Source organism: Oxyura jamaicensis, chromosome 4, assembly GCF_011077185.1.
Source record: "Oxyura jamaicensis isolate SHBP4307 breed ruddy duck chromosome 4, BPBGC_Ojam_1.0, whole genome shotgun sequence".
Classification (NCBI taxonomy): domain Eukaryota; kingdom Metazoa; phylum Chordata; class Aves; order Anseriformes; family Anatidae; genus Oxyura; species Oxyura jamaicensis.
This window is the reverse complement of record NC_048896.1, coordinates 47,276,507-47,294,140: the sequence shown is the minus strand read 5'-3', so window position 1 is coordinate 47,294,140 and position 17,634 is coordinate 47,276,507.

Here is a 17,634-nt window from a genome sequence, read left to right as displayed (position 1 = left end):
GTAAAATAAAAGACAAAAATCTCTAGAAAGTCAGCACAAAGAGGGCATAATTAAAAAGCAACTATAGTTTGTCAAAGCCTGGTTGCTTTAGACCCAAGCTCTACCTGATCCAAGAATCTTTTTGCCAACACTGAAGCAAAATATGCCACAGACACCAGAGTGTATCTGGAGCATCCACATGGCTTGGGATCTCCTCAGAGCTCCTCATCTGGAGGCAGGTGTGCCAGATACAGAGGCCTGGGCTCTCAGCCCACCTCCAAGCTGACCACTGACCTCACCACGTCCCTCCCAGGCCAGCAGCCCTTAGATGTGTTCATTTACAACCAGCTGGTCACTCTGCCCACCAGCTGATGCTGCTTTGGCTCCTTGGGATGGACAGAGCTTAGAGAAGGACCTACCTGGTGCCTCGTGCCGTGCGGTTGGAGGTGGCGGTCCTCCACGGTCATTTTCCCATGCTGTTGTACCATCTTGTCTGGTTCACTCCCAGAGTAAGCACATCTGGATTGCTTACTTCTCACAGACTGTAGGGGTGGCTCAAAGTGGATAATCCTGGAGTCCCTTGGTGGCCCCATGTAACAGCCCCATGGCTTCTGCATCGCTCTGGCCCATTTGGTTCAGGATGCAGGCAGTGGCCTGGGGGCCTGCACCTAACAATGTCATCATGCCCCACAAGAGGCACTGCCAGCTCCAAGCAGTGACAGCCCCCAGTGCTCAGCAGCAAATAAAGCCTGCTCAGGGATAAGCTTCCCATTAATTGTTTCTTTGAAGTCCTATCTGGGGAGACTGCCATGAAATCCAGCAAGAGAATAAGACGATTGCTCTCATGCCACCTTGCGTTTGACTCACTAGAGAGACAGGAGCACAGCGGTGTGGAGAAGATAATTCCTCTTTTGTGAGTATGTGCCTGGCTTCCGTTTGTTTAAGTGTCTAGTTCTTGGCCGTTGTATTCAATCTGATTTTTATTAGGGTCTTAAAATTGTACGGCACGGAGAAGTTTGTACCTCAATGGGAGCTTTCATAATGCAGTAAAACACCATCATCAACAGCAGAAGTGCAGGTTGCTCCCTGGCATTTACATATAGCGCTCTTCTCTTGCCTCATTAATTTTGTAAGCATTTGGGGTTGCTAGAAATCAGCATAATTTATACTAAAGCAGTAAAGCGAGCAAGCCGAAACACAAACATACCAGAGCCACTCTCGCTGCTGCATTGCGCGTTGCCGCAGACAGAAAATGGGCTGCTTGAGGCAGAGCGAGGGAGGCCTCCAAGGCTCTGTGGTTTTGGTGACAAACATCCCGCTGGACACGTGCTGAGGTGTCACAGGAAGGGATGTGGCTGCAAAACAGGGACAGAGAGGTGACACAAGGCAGGGGTGGGCACCAGCACCACTACACACAGCACGGGACACACTCTGTCCTCTCTGCAGAAGAGCTGCTGCTCCAGCCATTGAACGGCGGAGTGCAACACCCTCTCTCTAGATCAGTTTCCTTTGCCTGTATCCTTTTCTTTTCCCAGTGGGTCAAATCTGAGGAAGGAAAATGGCCAGTCTGTTCTGCTCTGAGGGCTGTATTCCTATGGGATGCTGCTCCTTAAAGAACACAGCTGCATGGCTGTGAGGCAGACGATCCCACCCACCAGGACCGGTGTTTGTTCTCTATGGGTGGCCAGATTATATTCTCTAAAACACACAAAAACCCCTAACCTCACAGATAAATTATCAGCAGGCATGTAGCCCTTCCACACACTCCCCTTCTTAGCTCTGCATAAACATCAAAATTTCATTTTTCTCTCTCATTGCCGTATGCATTTTTAACCAGCTGTGTATCATGCCTGCCACAGAAAATGCTTGGGGAAAAAAAAAAAAAAAAAGGCAAAAGCAAAGGAGTGTGCAAAGAGACTTCACTTTTACTGCAGGACACATTATGAGGTGTGATGCACAGGCCCAGTCCCTTTGGTTCTCTAAAGAGGACCACTTGGAGCACATCACAGCTCCTTCCCTGCCTGTGTTTCTTTGCCTTCTCCAGAGTAAGATGGTGTGGTTTGCCTGTTTGTGGAGTGAGACCGCAGGTGGAGCAGGGGCTGAGTGCCAGGGCCGTGGGTTACAGCTGGCTGCTAAATGGATGCAACAGCTTGCCCCGAAAACATGGAGCCCAGATTTTGACCCTTGCTGTTTGGAAGAGGAAAATCTGTCTGCAGGGAGAGCAGTGGGTGCTGCTCACAAATGCACACTGCTCCAACCCTGCTCTGGTTCTGGGTTCATACAGGCCATTCAATGCTTGGAGGTGCAGGCAGGTAGCCAGGCACTGTCCATTACATAGAAAATAGAAATCCATTACATAGAAATAGAAGCACATTTCCAGTCTTTGCAGATTTGTTTTCATGTTTCCTTTGACCAAAGAAGTCACTAAGAACACTATGTGTTCATGAAGTCCACCCAGCCCACTACCCTGCCCCTGTGAAGGACAGTAATGAAGGAAAAGACCTTCAGGAAATAAGAAATAGGACCCTAGTGAGCAACCCTGCCTGGTCAGCTTCCTCACCTGCTGGTTGCTGTTCAGACGGCTGTGTTTTCTTCCAATGGTCAGCTAATGCAATAGGTTTTTTGAGCAGGAAAACTCGATTTTAGAAAGAAATCTGGATGAATCAGTTAGGATTTATGAATGGATTTAATGAATTCTTGATAGCTACCGCTCAGCTGACAGCATCTTCAGCTCTGCTGGCTGAAGGTTGCAAGTGGACGCTATACCACTGGTCAGACCTGCTCAGTAGAGACGAGAGGACCTCCAGAAAACTGATGGACATTGCAAGTCAGTTGTCTCTGTGTTGCTCTCTGCGAATCCTTATCTTTCCCATTTCTAAAGGCAGGAAGGAATAACAATGCCATAATTTCCTTGGAAGGGCATCAGAAAGCTTAATGAAACAACGTTTGTCAAGCACGTTAAAGTCCTCAGGTGCTCCAAGTGGTTTTTGTCTTATTACTCCATTCCAGCACTTGTCCTTCACAAAAAGACAGAAGCAAAGGGCAGTGACTAGAAATGGTTATTTCCACAGCCCTCGGTGTTCAGTCTGTGTGGGCTGCAGCACAAGGGCACCCCCAAGCCTGCTTGTTCTGGTCTGTCCCGAGGTAGTTAATGTTTGCCAGGTGTTGAAATGCACAGACACATTTCACCCTGAGGTTATTTAGAGCTGAAATCCACGGAGGCAAATGAGAGCAGTGTACTAGGAAACATATTTGAGTTCTTCCTGAGATCTTGTGATTCTGTCCCTTGACGTTTTTGCACAGTTTCAAGCCAATGATTAACTTTCCATTAGCAAAATAAGGGCCATAAACCACCGAGAGAACTTGCTAGGCGTGCTCTTGAAATAACGTTTCAGGCTGAGCTGGCTCCAGAACTGATGCATAGAGGGAGAGCAGGGGTTATAAAGCATGCTACTGCTTCGGTTAAAAGCCAGACAAAACTTCAGCTCAAGGGAGCACAGGGACTGCTTTTTCCCCTGGGGTGGCTGATAAGCCAGGTTAGGTAGCATCCCTTGAAAGCTGAGCAAGGAGGAGGAACCTCGGGTGGAAGAGGAGGGAATTTAGCAGAACAACCCCCAGAGCCCAATGAGAAAACCTGCCAAAAATAAAACGAACAAACAAACAAAAAAAAGCACAAACAGGAAGATAAGAGCTGCTGAGGGTCCCGAGACAGTGGTGGCTGTGGTTGACCACCATGGAGGGGAACAGCATGAGTCAGAGGCACGTGGGGAGCATCCTCTGCTGAGGCTGACCAGGGTGGCCCTGGCAGCCCCTGCAATGGAGCAGCATGGAGAGATGACCCAGGCAGTGTCTCCACCACACACCGTGGCTTGGTGACTGACTGATCTCAGCTTTCATTAGCGGCTAAGAATACGGGGGCCACCAGTCCATCTGTATGGCAAAGCCCAGTGTTTTTCCACTTGGGTTCAGTCACGTAGATGCCCAGCTTCTGAGCCACGGCCCTGTATACAATGGGTAGCACTTAAATAAAATTGTTCACATGAGCAAATGCCAGTAGGTGAGGATAAGGATGGCAGAATCGGGTTCTTAACGATCTTGAGAGATGCTGTAAGCAGCCTAAAGAGAAGCCTAATTCAGATGCCTCGGTATGCAGCCTTTTTTATTACACCCACAAACCACCCACAACCTCCAAATTGCTATTCTTTAGAAACACCCTGCAGCACTTTCTGGTTTCCAATATACAGCAGTGCTGTAGGCTTAGCTGCTGGATTTGTGCATGCACATGCAAAAATAACTAATGGCGAGCTTGATCAGACAGCAGGATTTTTTCTCAAATGATACATTTTGATATTAAAGTAAATGTATTCTGTTATCCTGCTAGCATGGAATAATGAAACCAGAGCTTTTCCTTCCCAGCTTTTTTTTTTTTTTTTTTTTCCTCTCTTCTGAGCCTTGCAAAGCAGCAACGCTCCTTGGCTCGTAGGCTGCAGCAGCCCACAGAAGCTTTGAGAATAGTGTCAGAAACCCACAAACCCGCACCGTTAATTGGGGACCGGATTGCTGGTGACGCTCTGGAGCGCCGGGCTGTCATTTCAAAGCAGCAAGGTGCTCTGCAGATGCCAACGCCTGACATTTAGCAGTGGAGGGCGGACGGGCCTGTACTGCTGAGAAATGTTCGTTTTGCAGCTTTTTTTCTGCGAGATCAAATCCCTCCTCCTGCGGGGCCCTGCCAGCAAACCCTGGCCCCACGCGCCTCCGAGGGGGTGAGCGGCCATCGTGAGAAACGGTGACCATGACATGGCCGAGGTTTCATTTCAAGACGTGCATGCTGCTTCTCAAATCTGCTGCTCGACACTGCTGCACTCACTGTCCAATCGCTGTAATACTCGAGGGGAAAGACTAGAGGAAAACAAGAAGAAGCTGATATTTAGGCCACCCCGTGAATTTCTGTTTGGTTTCTTGGGCAACTGGGCTTTTTTAATTGTGGTTTCGGTTTAAGGCACAGGAGGGAAGAAGACTGAGGAGGAAAAAAAAAAGCCTGGATTTTCTTCCATTTCACACTATTGGGTGTGGCTGAAGAACAAAATCTTCCCAGAGAGCATAAATGCATCTATAAGGAAAAGAAAAGAAAAAGAGAAAAACCCTGCTCCCGGCTTTTAAACAGACTTTGAAAAGATGTCGGTGTTCCTCTGGCCTCCCTGCTCAGTTTAGACCTCCATCGGGCTCCCTGCAGCTTGGTGGTGCCCTCCCCAGCTCTTCCTGCAGGTGCCCCTCTCTCCATCCATTGCCCATGCAGCATGCTGCTCCGAACCCACATGGCGCCAGAAAACACATACTCTGAGCAACGTATAATGTCTATCAAAACCAGCAGTTTTCCTTACTGGAAGAAGAAGAATGGATGTTTCTGTGGAGCCATTTCTGCAATGTAATTTTAAGAAAACAAATACCTAATGGGGAAGTTAGGGGTCAGACAAAAAAAAAAAAAAAACATAAATCCTTTTATAAAGCACTGAAATCAGCAGCTCTTCCCTTATGCCACTGCCCTTGGTCTCAGGGAGAGGTTCCTCTCCCTCCATCCTTGTATCCTCTGTCTCAGCACTGCCTCCTGCAGCAGAGAAATGCCCCTTATTGTACCCTAAATAGCACCCCCTCCATTCCTGCAGTGCCCTGTGGTTGTAAAGCAGTCGCCCCACGGCTTATTTCCATCTTTGCTCTGTGTGTATTAGATTATTCTGTGGACAGAAGCGCAGTTTAGGGACTGGGAATTGCTTTATGCTGTCGTGTTAGAAAAGACTTCAGTTATAACCCCACATTTATTAGCACCTCCACCGAAGGAATCTGATAGTAAGAAACACAACTTGTACTCTGTCGCACAGAAATACCATCGCCTCATCAAAACGAGAGCACCAGAGGATCCTCAGCTCAAGCCACCTCTCAACTAACTCTGCCTCTACAGCTGCCCCCAAACTACGGCATCCTCATGTCCCAGCTCTCCTCCTCCAGCAGCCGCCTCTGCCAGCCCTGCAGCGGCAGCAGAACAGCCCAGCCACCCTCGTGCTGAGTTTTCCCAGCGCAACACACTCCTACGTTTGTAATTAGGTTCCTTGCCTCGCTAATGATTACATAAGCTGCCTCGGAGGCCAGAAACAAGAAGCTAATGCCTCTGCAAAGTGAGAATTGTTTCAGGCACGCAAAAAGGTGCTGTGCTCTCCTAGCAACCGGAGTTGTAAAATAATGTAATCACAGCCAAAATAATGTGATAAAAGATGATGCGATGCTTGTACCAGGTTGTTATGGCAACTGAAATAAGCTTAAATGCATGTATCTAGAATTTCAAGCAAATAACCTGATTGTATGCAAAGTTGCATTTCTAATTAATCCCATTCAGTTTACCTTCATCTCCATTCATGCTTACTCCAGGTCTGCTGTTAGGTCTTATTTTACTGGCCTTTGCCCTCTTCCTGCCTGAACCCAGTCCTTATTTTGTTTTCAACTTTCTGTTCTTTGACCCTGGAGATGTACAATTGTTATTTTGTCACCGAGAGCCTGGTAAGACAAGAGATTTGCATTTCAATGCATCGTCTGTAACCTGACCTTATTTCATTTTCTTTTCAAAACAACTTCCTCGCTTGGGGAAACGTTGCCATAAGGTGTCAGGGCTTCCTCAGCCCCCCCCCCACCACACACACACACACATTTCTCCCACACCAGCACTCATCTAGAGAAGAGCCCACCCCAGGGAGATGCAGGAGCCTGGTCCACAACTGTCTCTGGTCAAATCAGCTGCCTTGCTCTTGAATTCTGGATTCTCATCAGGAGACACACTTTAAAAACAAACAAACAAATAACAACGAAAAAACTCGTTTTCCACATCTCTTGATTCCTCCCCTTCTAGACTGAATAAAACTCTAATTTCCATAGAGTGCCATCCTGAAATCACCCCATCTCCTGTAACGGTCCCAGCTGAGTTATGTGGGTTAGAAAAACTGATTGTTTTCTGGATCCGGGTTCTGTTTTCCCGTTTCATTTCTGAACTGTTATTTTTGAATTGAATCAAAGAGATACACTATTTTAACCACTACCTCCATTAAAATTTCAAGGTGAACTTCCAGCAGTAGCTTTTTCAAGACATGAAGGCAAGGACTTCATTCATGCTGTGCTGCCTTCCCCATCACCCCAAAAGCTGTGTTTGACAGATATAACCTCATGAAGGAGGCTCAGCAGGCGCAGGCCAGTCCCAAAATCTGGTCAGGCACATCTGGGGCTGGCCATTTCCCTGCTGCTGGCTCCCAGAGCAAAGCAGCATGTGTGGCCAGGGACTGCTGCGGAGAGGGATGTAAAGCACCAGTAATGCAGCTCAGCTCCATATGGCCTTCCAAAAATCACCCTGTCATCCCTCCCCAGCGCTAAACTCAGCTTTTACTACTACTTTTTTTGCATGATAATGAAAATAAGACTGGTAACATACAGTCTTTGAAGGCATGAGTAGCTCTTCTGATGCACTAAAAATGCTTCTGTGAAAGAGTTAGTGCCATAAGGGTTTTTTAAATAGTATGCCCTATCACCAAATCCCAGTAGCAGCATGTGTAATGTTCCTAGCATTTACCTTCCATCTACCAGCACAATTTGGGGAACAGAAAAACTGGCTTAATTTCACTCTGATACTGTACTAAGACCCCGAGAAACACCTGGCTGCATGATGTTGCATACATATGGTTCACACCACTCACATCATCCTTTGGTACTCACTGTCTCACCAATTAACTCCAGGCCGTGACACCTCTCCTCCATCTCAGCATTACCCCAGGGGCGATCCCGCTAGACTCAACGGGAGCACCCAACAGATTACTTTCACATTTAAATACATAAAATATAACACAGGGTAGGCATTGCACAGGTATGTTTTTAAACCAAAGATCAGAAGCTCTAATTCCCTGAACACATGCTCATGCTTGAAGGACAGCTATGGTATGTGCAGTAGGTGACATTTCCTTTATTTACATCTTCTCTGAGTGCCTCTAAACAGGACATATGCTTGACAAAGGGTTATGCCATTTTATTTTGCCTCAGTATGCTACCTCAAAATCAATTACCTTTGTGGATTACATAAAATAAGCAATTTCTTTGTAAAATTACAAGTCATCCCTAGGAGGCTAGCACCTCCTTTTACCCTTCGGTTTCTGTTTTTACAGAGACATCTTTAACTGATTTCCCTTCTGTCCCACTGATGTCCCTAGAAGTTAAATGCACTCCTGAGGAATCATGCGCTCAGACACAGCCATCACCCCAGGGTCGGCAGTTTCACTCTTACTGCACCCAACCTAAGGCACCCTGCCAATCCCCATCAGGACATTATTATATATCTATCCCATTCCCAGCCAGATAACACGGCAGACAGGTCTGGGTTACAGCCCCAACTACCACTCCTTGCATGTTGTCAATCAGGATGGGGTGGGGAAAGCCACAAAATACTGGGGAGCAGCTCCCTGCATCTCATCTCACTTTGATGGGGCCATCACAGGGAAGATGGGGGAGGCTTGCTGGCTGTGGTTGAGCTCTTCTAGTGGTGGCTCTTCAAACAGTACAGCAGAATAGGCTTGAGGAATGAGCACTCGGCAGCCATGAGAGTTGAGCTCATGAAAGGTCATGGTAGAACCTGACATCTGTATGGGCTGGGCAAGAAGGTGAAAGGGGATCTGTGGCTTCCATTGTGAAGGGGTCTGAAGTTGGCTCCCAGAAAAAGAAAAACCAAATTCCACATGTTAGGAGAAATAACTTTACAACATTTTTAATTTTTAATGTCACTACTTTCAGACAAAATGTCAAGTTCATATTTATCTGGAATTTAACTAAAAAGGGAAACTTGCATGTGAATTTGATTTTTGATTGGTATGTTCTGCAGCCAAGAAAACATCAAAACCAGCCTATAATTTGGTTTGCTCGTGTATAAACACTAAAGTGAAAAAGGAAAAAAAAAAAAAAAAAAAAAAAAAAGATCATTTATCTTTGCATCCCCAGGGCTCTCAAACTTTGTTTGAAAGCCCAAAGTCTCCAAGCACTTCCTAATAATCCTAGTGGTGATATGTAAATTGTTGGAGAAGTTTCATGCAAAAACATCTTGTGCTAGTTGGTTATCCCTTTGAGGCTCTTTGCGTGGCTTCATTGAAGCAACTTATACCAGCAGTATCAGAGTGGGTCATTTATAAAGTGCTCATAAATGATGCATTTGGAAAGCGTTTCTTTTTCTAGTTGATAAAAGTTAATTGTATGCAAAATTGCATACAGCAACTCATCCCATATCTTCCTTGCAAGGTAGTAATCACCATCCAGGTAGGAAGACCAATTATTTGGATATTTCCAAGCTAGTCTTAAAAGCATTTTAAGCACTTTCTTTAAGAAATTAGCAAAGTACTATTTGTCCAGTTGCTATAAAAATTAATAAAAGATGCAAATCGAGTCGTTGGCATGCAGGAAATTGGAAGCTATCAAAGATTGTTTCTAGAGTCCCTCTGCAGCAGCAAGGAAATTATTATCTCTGTTCTCAGCCCCAGCTTTCCCCCTAAAGTGCTAATGCTAATTATACCTGCTTCGCAGAGGTTTTGTAACAAACAGCCTGTGTGTGAAAACTACTTCGATGCAAGCAAGTGCCAAGTTTCAGTAATAAACATATGGTGAATGACATTTTGTCTGGATTTATACACAGTAAGAGCTTATTTAAATCAGATTTGGAAACCAATAGTGAATCAGAGGAACACTGGGTTGTTTCTCAATCAATAAATAAATACTTCCTTGTATCCCTTGCTCCAAATACCAGAAGCCGTGGCTCTGCTATAGGCATTAGGCAGATGGTGTGCCCGATTTTTTTTGCACATATCTTCAGTTATTTGCTGTGTAACATTTTTTTTCAAAATCAATCTTTTTTTTTTTTCTTTTTTCTTTCTTTCTTTTTTTTTTTTTTTTTCCCAAAGGGCCTTCATCCTATTCTTTTCCCCCCATTCAATTAGAAGTGCTTGAAGGGAAGAAGCTACTGTAATCTATGGCCACCATATTTGTAGCCTATATCCAGGCTGTATGCACTTGAAGTGCAGCTATCACTTAAGCCTCTAAATGCTAATTCTGGCTATATTATGAGCATTTCACTAAAGACTTCGAGGACTCAGATCTGGTGAAGGCAGAGCGGGAAACGGGACAGAACAAAATAGCTGTCCTCTCTGACACAAGAAGCCACCACTAGCTCAGCAGAGGTGGAAGTCTGCTTTGGTAACTTTTCCAGCAGGCAGGCTACTCTGGCCAGAAACGTCCTGAAATAAAATAATAACTGGTATCTGCTGAGTTACATTAGTGCACTTAAAGACTCTTTGTCTTAAAAGGCAGTTACTGACTTGGACAATCTACAAAGCTGAATTATTTACAACATCTATTCCTCAGAGCAGCAGGAGTAGGAAGTGAGGAGGCTGAATCCTGACACAGACGTAACTCTGTGATGGCTGTGTGCAAAATCATAAGTGCACGGAGATTTTCACCAGCACAAAGAGCTCAACCCCAAAATGCTTTGTTTTAATTACAAACTTCTGAGGAGACAGGCCAGCTTTCTATCATTCTTTGCTCTGGAACCGATTTTTAATTTCCACCTTGCTTGGGACAGGTTGAATTCACGGCTGAGGTCTTAGCCCTGCTGAATGGAGTAGCAAATGCCTGATTGCCTCCAACCGGGCCAGGATGCTCCTGCCCTGCAAACGCCTTCCTGACTGCTTCACAGGCGCACTATGAACACTCAGCAGAAATTGCCTTTGTTCTTTTGTTAATATTTAATGCGAAATTTTAGTCTCTGAGGAGAACAACCTCTTGATTCTGAGGCAAATCTAAAACGATTATCGTATTAAGGCTCTCAATTATTTCTTCCCAAATAAGCATTTCCATATGGGCAGTTGTATGACAAGTGGGATAGAGCTGTTTCTGCCTCCTTCAGCTGCAGCTGTTGACAATTTTCATCACTCAGGATGGATTCCTGCACTTCAGCCCCAAATTAACGATCCAAGATTTGCACATCTTCTCCTACCCCACATCTTAAATTACCAACACCACAGTCCCACTGGAGAACTGGGAAGCCGAGGTTATAAAAATGTTTAATATTTCTAATAGCTTTAATTACCATGTATTTTTAAAAACCTGTGATTTCTCATGTCCCTGTGGGATAACTGTTCTAATTTGAGTGGTGACAATGTATGTGGGTATGGAATTAAATTTAAATCTTTCATGGTTGCTAACAGCTATATAGCTAAGCTCTTCTGGCACAGTAAAGCACCCATACCATCCCAACACCATGGTAATTGGACATGTTAAGATGTCCGTGCCGATGGTTATCCATATCCCAACAGGCATGGGTAAGAACCCGCTAAACCTCACAGCAGGCAAGGCCTGCAGGAGGTGAGGCCTGCATGGAGAACCACCAGGTCCAGCATCACCGACCACTGGGCCATCCAGAGCTGTTTTCATATCTGAAATGATTTTGAAGGTGCAGCCAACCAAAGTCACTCACCTGCGTGTGCTTTTCTGCAGGCTTCCCCTCACTGCAGGACAGGACCCATCCATCCTCGTGCTGCAGTGAATGCTGTTTAGGCAGTGCTCGTGGTGGTTATGCGCCAGCGCAGCAGCAACCAGGTCTTCACTGGCACCCTTACAGCCCCTCTGGTCCACAACATAGTGTGTTATCTGTACCCCTTGAAATACAAGGGAGAAGGAAGACTTCGTATTTCTTGGGTGCTTGCTTTTACTTATCCCTTATTGTACATACTTTTGGGGATCAGAAGTCATGTTGCTTAGAGTAGAGTTGTGCTGCTTCCCAGGCAGAGCCTCTTCCCAATCTGCCCATGCTACCAAGCTTTCACCACTCACACCCCACACAGAATAACCTTACACTTTGCCTTGGGGCCTCCCTTTCCATGGTTAGTTGTTCCCATCTCGATATTTAAAAGGGATCCTAGTGCCTGAATCTCACCAGTTCTTCTGTCCAGGCCATGGATACCACACTCACCCACATAATGCTCTGGGACCTTTTTATCTGGCCATGGGGCTGCTCTTGATTAGAAGATCAGAGGTAAGAGGCCGACCAAGACACACCATAGGCCTTTTTGATGTTTTTCTGTTGTATTTCCCTCTTCAAACCTATTATCTGTGGTTTGAGACATGCAGACACGAGAGGTGAGCTCAAAGTTACTCAGAATGGGGCATGTCCTGGAGGACACCTCTCCCCTATTAGATATAGAGGGGGAATCAAACAACCAGCAGCCTGTCTTGGATGCTGATACTGCATGGCTTCATAATGGCACATTGTATGTAAAACCATTCAACCACAGAGTTCAGATGACAGCCATGCTATTTGTCTGAAGCTCACAAGAAACCACTTCCAAGGCATAACTACTCATCCACTGTAACTCCCAGTCCTCCCAAGGCCAGGGAGGACATTACGTATTCCCCAATGGCTTGGATCAGCATTTTCCCACCTGTGTGCACAGTCATCCTGCTGTGCTCGTCAGACAGGTGTCGACTGCCTACCAGCTTTCTACAAAGGCCTTTCCCTGAGCTTCATGAGACCAAACCAAAAGGAGGTGGTGGCAAATTTGTTGCTTCTTAATGTGTCGAAATTTTAATGCCCAGTGATTTCAGACAGGACTTGAGAATGACAATTTTTTTGGTGGTAGGAGGAGTGTCCCTCATAAAAAGCCAGACCAGCAGAATGGCTTCACTCCTTATTTACTGCAGTCTAAAATCACTTGAAAGAACAAAGCCAAACAGTTTTCCTTCAGTAAACACAATGATTGCGCTGCCCATTCCTTTTTTTTTTTTTTTTTTTTGTCTGCTCTTAATATTTACAAATGCACCAAAGCCTACAGGGACTGTGGGCCCCAAAGCCATCATCCCCATAGCACAGATGAGGCTATCCCACCCAGGTGAACTAGAGCATGGACACTGCTGATAGTGACAGTCCTAATCCAAGGTCCCCAGGCTTCCAGAAACCGTTACCTTCCCAGGTGATCTTTCCCAATGGCTTGAGTTGCAACCTAATACTGAACACCTGCACTGGATTTTGCCTGTGCTGCAAAAGACATGGTGAACGTGCTCATTACAGCAACTCCTCATAGCCCTCTTCCTGGTGTGCACCGACCTCTTGGGCACACAGCAGAATAAGTTTCCTTTGCATCGAAGACTAACAAGGAAAAATAAAAGCTAAACAATAACAACAACAAGAGGAGCAAAGTAACATCATAAATTACAATGTAATATAAACATATCTATAAATTACAGGTATAATATCTTTTAAATTATCACTTTATAGCTGATCTATTACTGCATTAGAGACAGTATTTTATACCCAATAGGAATTGCACTGCTTTACAAATATTGACTTTTCTAATGCCCCATCAGAAAATTAAAATGCTGATCCAGATGACACAGCTGGTTAGAATAAGCATTGTATTCACAGATTTCCAAGAAGACCGTCAGGATGACTTGAAAAAATATTTGGTTTATTATTTATAAGAAATACTAGCTTTCCAATGCCAGCTAATTCACTTAAGATGCTGTACCAATGTGCTAGGTTCAGCTGAGCAAGGGATTTCCAGTTTTGCACTATTATAGTTTTGGCAGCTAATACTGCTTGCAGCAGGGTTTTCAGGGGTTTGTTCTTTTTTTATTATTATTTGTATTTATTTATTTATTTATTTTAATGCGAGTAGCTAAATCCCTGAGTTTCTTCACATGCCCCAGAATATAAATCTGCCTTTTTCAAGGCCAATTTGTTTCCTTTTAAATCATATCAATTCTCTCTTGAACATAAAAAAAAACAGGAATACTTAACTTTTTGGAAATACTCTGAGCTTGCTGCCCTGGGTGGTGTTTCCCAACTCAGCTCAGATGCTGAGGTGAGAGTACCTGGACAGCAGCAGAGCCTGCACTAGGAAAAGGCAGTCCCTATGCTGACGCCAAGGTTGGAAGAAGGGTTTTGGGGTAGAGAACAGTAGATGCCTCGCATACAGGATATTTTGGCAATGCTCAGCCTTGGTTGCCTTCATTTTGGTGTCTAATCAGGGCATTGCAAGTACACTCACAGCAGGAGGTGTGCACACAGCTGTCCTGCGCGGTGAGGCCTGCTGGACCCAAAGTGGGGAGGTGGAGAAGGAAGGCAGCAGGAGAAGAGAGTTGGGGCTTGTAGTGTGTGACCACATGGAAACCCTTCAAACAGGACACTGTAATGGCACAGCTGATGCAAGGGCAACCTGAGGTGTTGGGCAATGGAAAAAAGCAGGGTCCTGGTCAGTGGGAAGGGATGTTGCCTTGTGCTGGACACCACACAAGGTGGAACCATAACCGCATTTTCAGCACCTGATGGAAGACAAGTAATTAGTAACAAAGTTAATGACCATAAATGCTAGTATTTTAAAGACTCTGAGATTTTCTGTGGAAAAGAGCAGGCCTTTGTGTGCGCAAAAGTCAGAGGAATGTAAGCTCTTAGCTCCTCCAGCTGAAAATCCAAGCACCTACTCCCATTCCTTTGGTTAACGCCTTTTCCTCTAAATGAAGCAAAGGCTGACTATGAAGTAAAGATCCAATACTTCCAGGTGGACACTGAACCAGGAAATATAGCTTCGTTTTCAAACACAGGCCAAACTTTTCTGCCTCTTCATGTTTTGCTCTTTGAACTTTGTGACTTCCTGCTCTGCCTGCCAACATCGGAGAGGTGCAGGCCTGCAGCCAGGCCTGGGCCTGCGGGCCATGATGGTGGCTGCAGAAGCCACGGTCTGGGGGACAAGCTGACACGGGAAGAGATCAAACAGGGAAATGCTGTTGTGGTGAACCACATGGATCAATGAAAGGCAGCAGGCCCCCTGCCCAAGCACACTCTTTGCAGCTGGTGTGGATTCAGAGGTGGAAATGTGCACCAGACCGCCCCAAAGGTGCCCCAGATCCTGAAGCTACTGCGTGTGGCCAAGCTTTTGTACACCTCCTCACTGAAGGAACAGGCCACTCCCACAGGAGCTATTGGGCAGAGGGAGAAAATAACCCATCAGCCACAAAAGCCTTGTGAGGGGCTGGCTCTGCTCCCTGCACATGGAGGAGCAGGCAGCATCCTGCAGACACCATGCCAGGAGCACTTCTCCCCTCATCCACCGGCCGCTGGTGCCGACTCTCCGTTTAGCACAAGCGCTGCAAGCAGTCTCTGGGGCTCCGTCTCAGAAGTTGGATTAAATTAATGTAAATTAAATTAATTAATCCTTAGCTATGTCTCTGGTTACTGCGCTAGGCCTTCGCCAGCCAAATGGAGGAGACAGAAGAGGCAAGTGTGGCGTGACGAGGGCCAGTGAGCTGAAAAATTCCACACAAAGTTCTGCAGAAATTAACTCCAGCTGGAAAAGGCATCCTGACAAAGCTCTGCTGTCTTGTTCATAAACCGTCGTCTTCACTGACGTGAGGCTTACCTGCTCAGCAACTGAAGGAAGTCAAGCCAAATGACCCTACAGAGACCAAGCACGTTGACTGGTGCACTGCCCAACTCCAAATCGCCCTTTCAGCCACATCCCCGAGGTCTTGGGATTAACCCCACCTCTCAACTCCATCTCTGCGTGTCCCCCAGGCTGTGCGACCACACCAAAGTGTTTGCCTAGGACACAGCCCTGCTGAAGAGGAGGATGAGAAAAGCTGCCACCAGCCATTTGCTGCTTCCTATTTGGGGCTGGTTCAGAGGGGGTCTTCTCTTATTTAAGCCCTGAATAACCTGGGGGTAGCCTTGGCCCCATCGAGTTCTTCCCACAAGCCCCTCTTCAGCTGATGCTTTGTTGCAAAGCCCATGTGAGAGAGGACCTCTCCCTGCATGGAGGCATCTCCCAGCCCCAGGAGGTGCCTACAGGTTTCCCCTACCGGTGCTAGTGCCTCTTCTGTGGGCACCTGAAGCACAGAGGGTCCTGGCAAGCTCCCCGCGGTGTTCCCAGTTAGCACACACTCTTGATCGGCTTCTAGCTCAGGGATGACTGTTCTGTCAGCATGGGCTTGTTCTTTTAAAAAACTGTTTCTTACAACACAGACTAGAGCATTATTTAACCCTGTCCAAAATTACATGAGCCTGCTGCTCTTGTAATTTCAGTGCACCCCCCACATCCTATATTAAGAAACCATCAAGACAAAGCAGATACCTTGAGCATGCTTTGCTGGTTTTGGCTTTGGGGTCACAGAAGAGTGGAGAGGACAACACAATGAAAGCAGCACATGCAGGTTACTTTGCAGAGACAGGATGAGGCTGCCGAGCAGCACTCCTTGTGCTTTCTTACAAGAGCCCTGCAAATGTCTTGCACCACTTGTCCCCATCAAAGCAAAATGGATGCCCCCACAAGAGGTCACTACCTCCTGTGTATCTTCTAGGAGGTGGGTGCCAGTGCAGCTTGCTCCCCTGAGGGCTCAGCTACCTTCTGGCTGGCCAACCACGTCTCGCCAAAATCAACCCAGCACATCGCCATGGGCACTAACTTCCCTTCTGTCTCATTTGGATTTTTATTATTATTATTATTTATTTTTTTAACCACAGGGAAGGTTCTCTTGCTGTAACAATCTGTGTGGACCCTGTAAACAGGCTTGAGGGCAGAAGGCATCGGGTGATAGTCTGTTTGACTACAGCTTGAAATAGTCACCAACAGCTGCAACAACACAATAATTAACACCTCCCTGTTTGAGGGATTAACAGTTCCCTATTCAACAAGGACAGACAACAAGTTTCTCAAGGTCCAAGGCCTCAAATCTGTTGTGTAAGGGCACCTGGGAAGGCGAGTCTGTTAGGGAGCGGGGTTCCCTGCAATGCTGAGCAGGGACCTGTTTCCATTCCTCCTCATCTCCTAGGTCCCCTCCCTCTGCCCAGCAGCGACAGGGCAGGGGGACCACCAGTGTCTGGGGTGTCTCACCCCGGTGCCTTTCTTTCAGGCCTGGCAGGGAGTTGCTCCACCGGTCTTTCTCCTGCTCACACTCCCTGATAGCCCTTAACCGCTGCACAACGCATCTGTCCTGGAGCTGATCACCTCAGTGAATGAAATTAAGACACTCAGAACACTGTAAAAAAGCACCATTTTCCCCTTACTTGGCTTGTTGCAAGTGCCAGAAATATCAGGTGCCTTTAAGCAGAAGGATTTGAAGCTGTGATCAGACAAAAGTGATCATTTGGGTGCTGAGGGGTGACTGAACACCCTCATAATGCTCTTTTTTGCCAGACTATGTGGCAGACCTGGAAGAGTGTCTAAAACCTTGTGTTTCTGTAGTGATATGGGGAAGATGCTAAAACTTATCCGAATTAATATGTAGCTATAAATATGGTAAAATATCCTAATTATCAGGGATGTAGATGAGAACCTTATGAGAAGCAGATGTAAAAAGGAAGATATTGCTGAAGGCCAACGGATGAGGGAAGGACGAACAACTTGTTGGCAGGAAACAAGGCAAAGATAAGCAAAAAAGGCCTAAATACTGTCCAACAGAAGGTCAAAGTCCAGAAAGGTAAAAAGTTTAACTTCCTCTTCCTTGTTGCCTTCATCCCAAAAGACCCCTGCCCACGACCACCAGCCTACATTGCGCAGGCGCAACCGGGATGAGCTAAGGGCGGGGAGTATGGAAATAAGT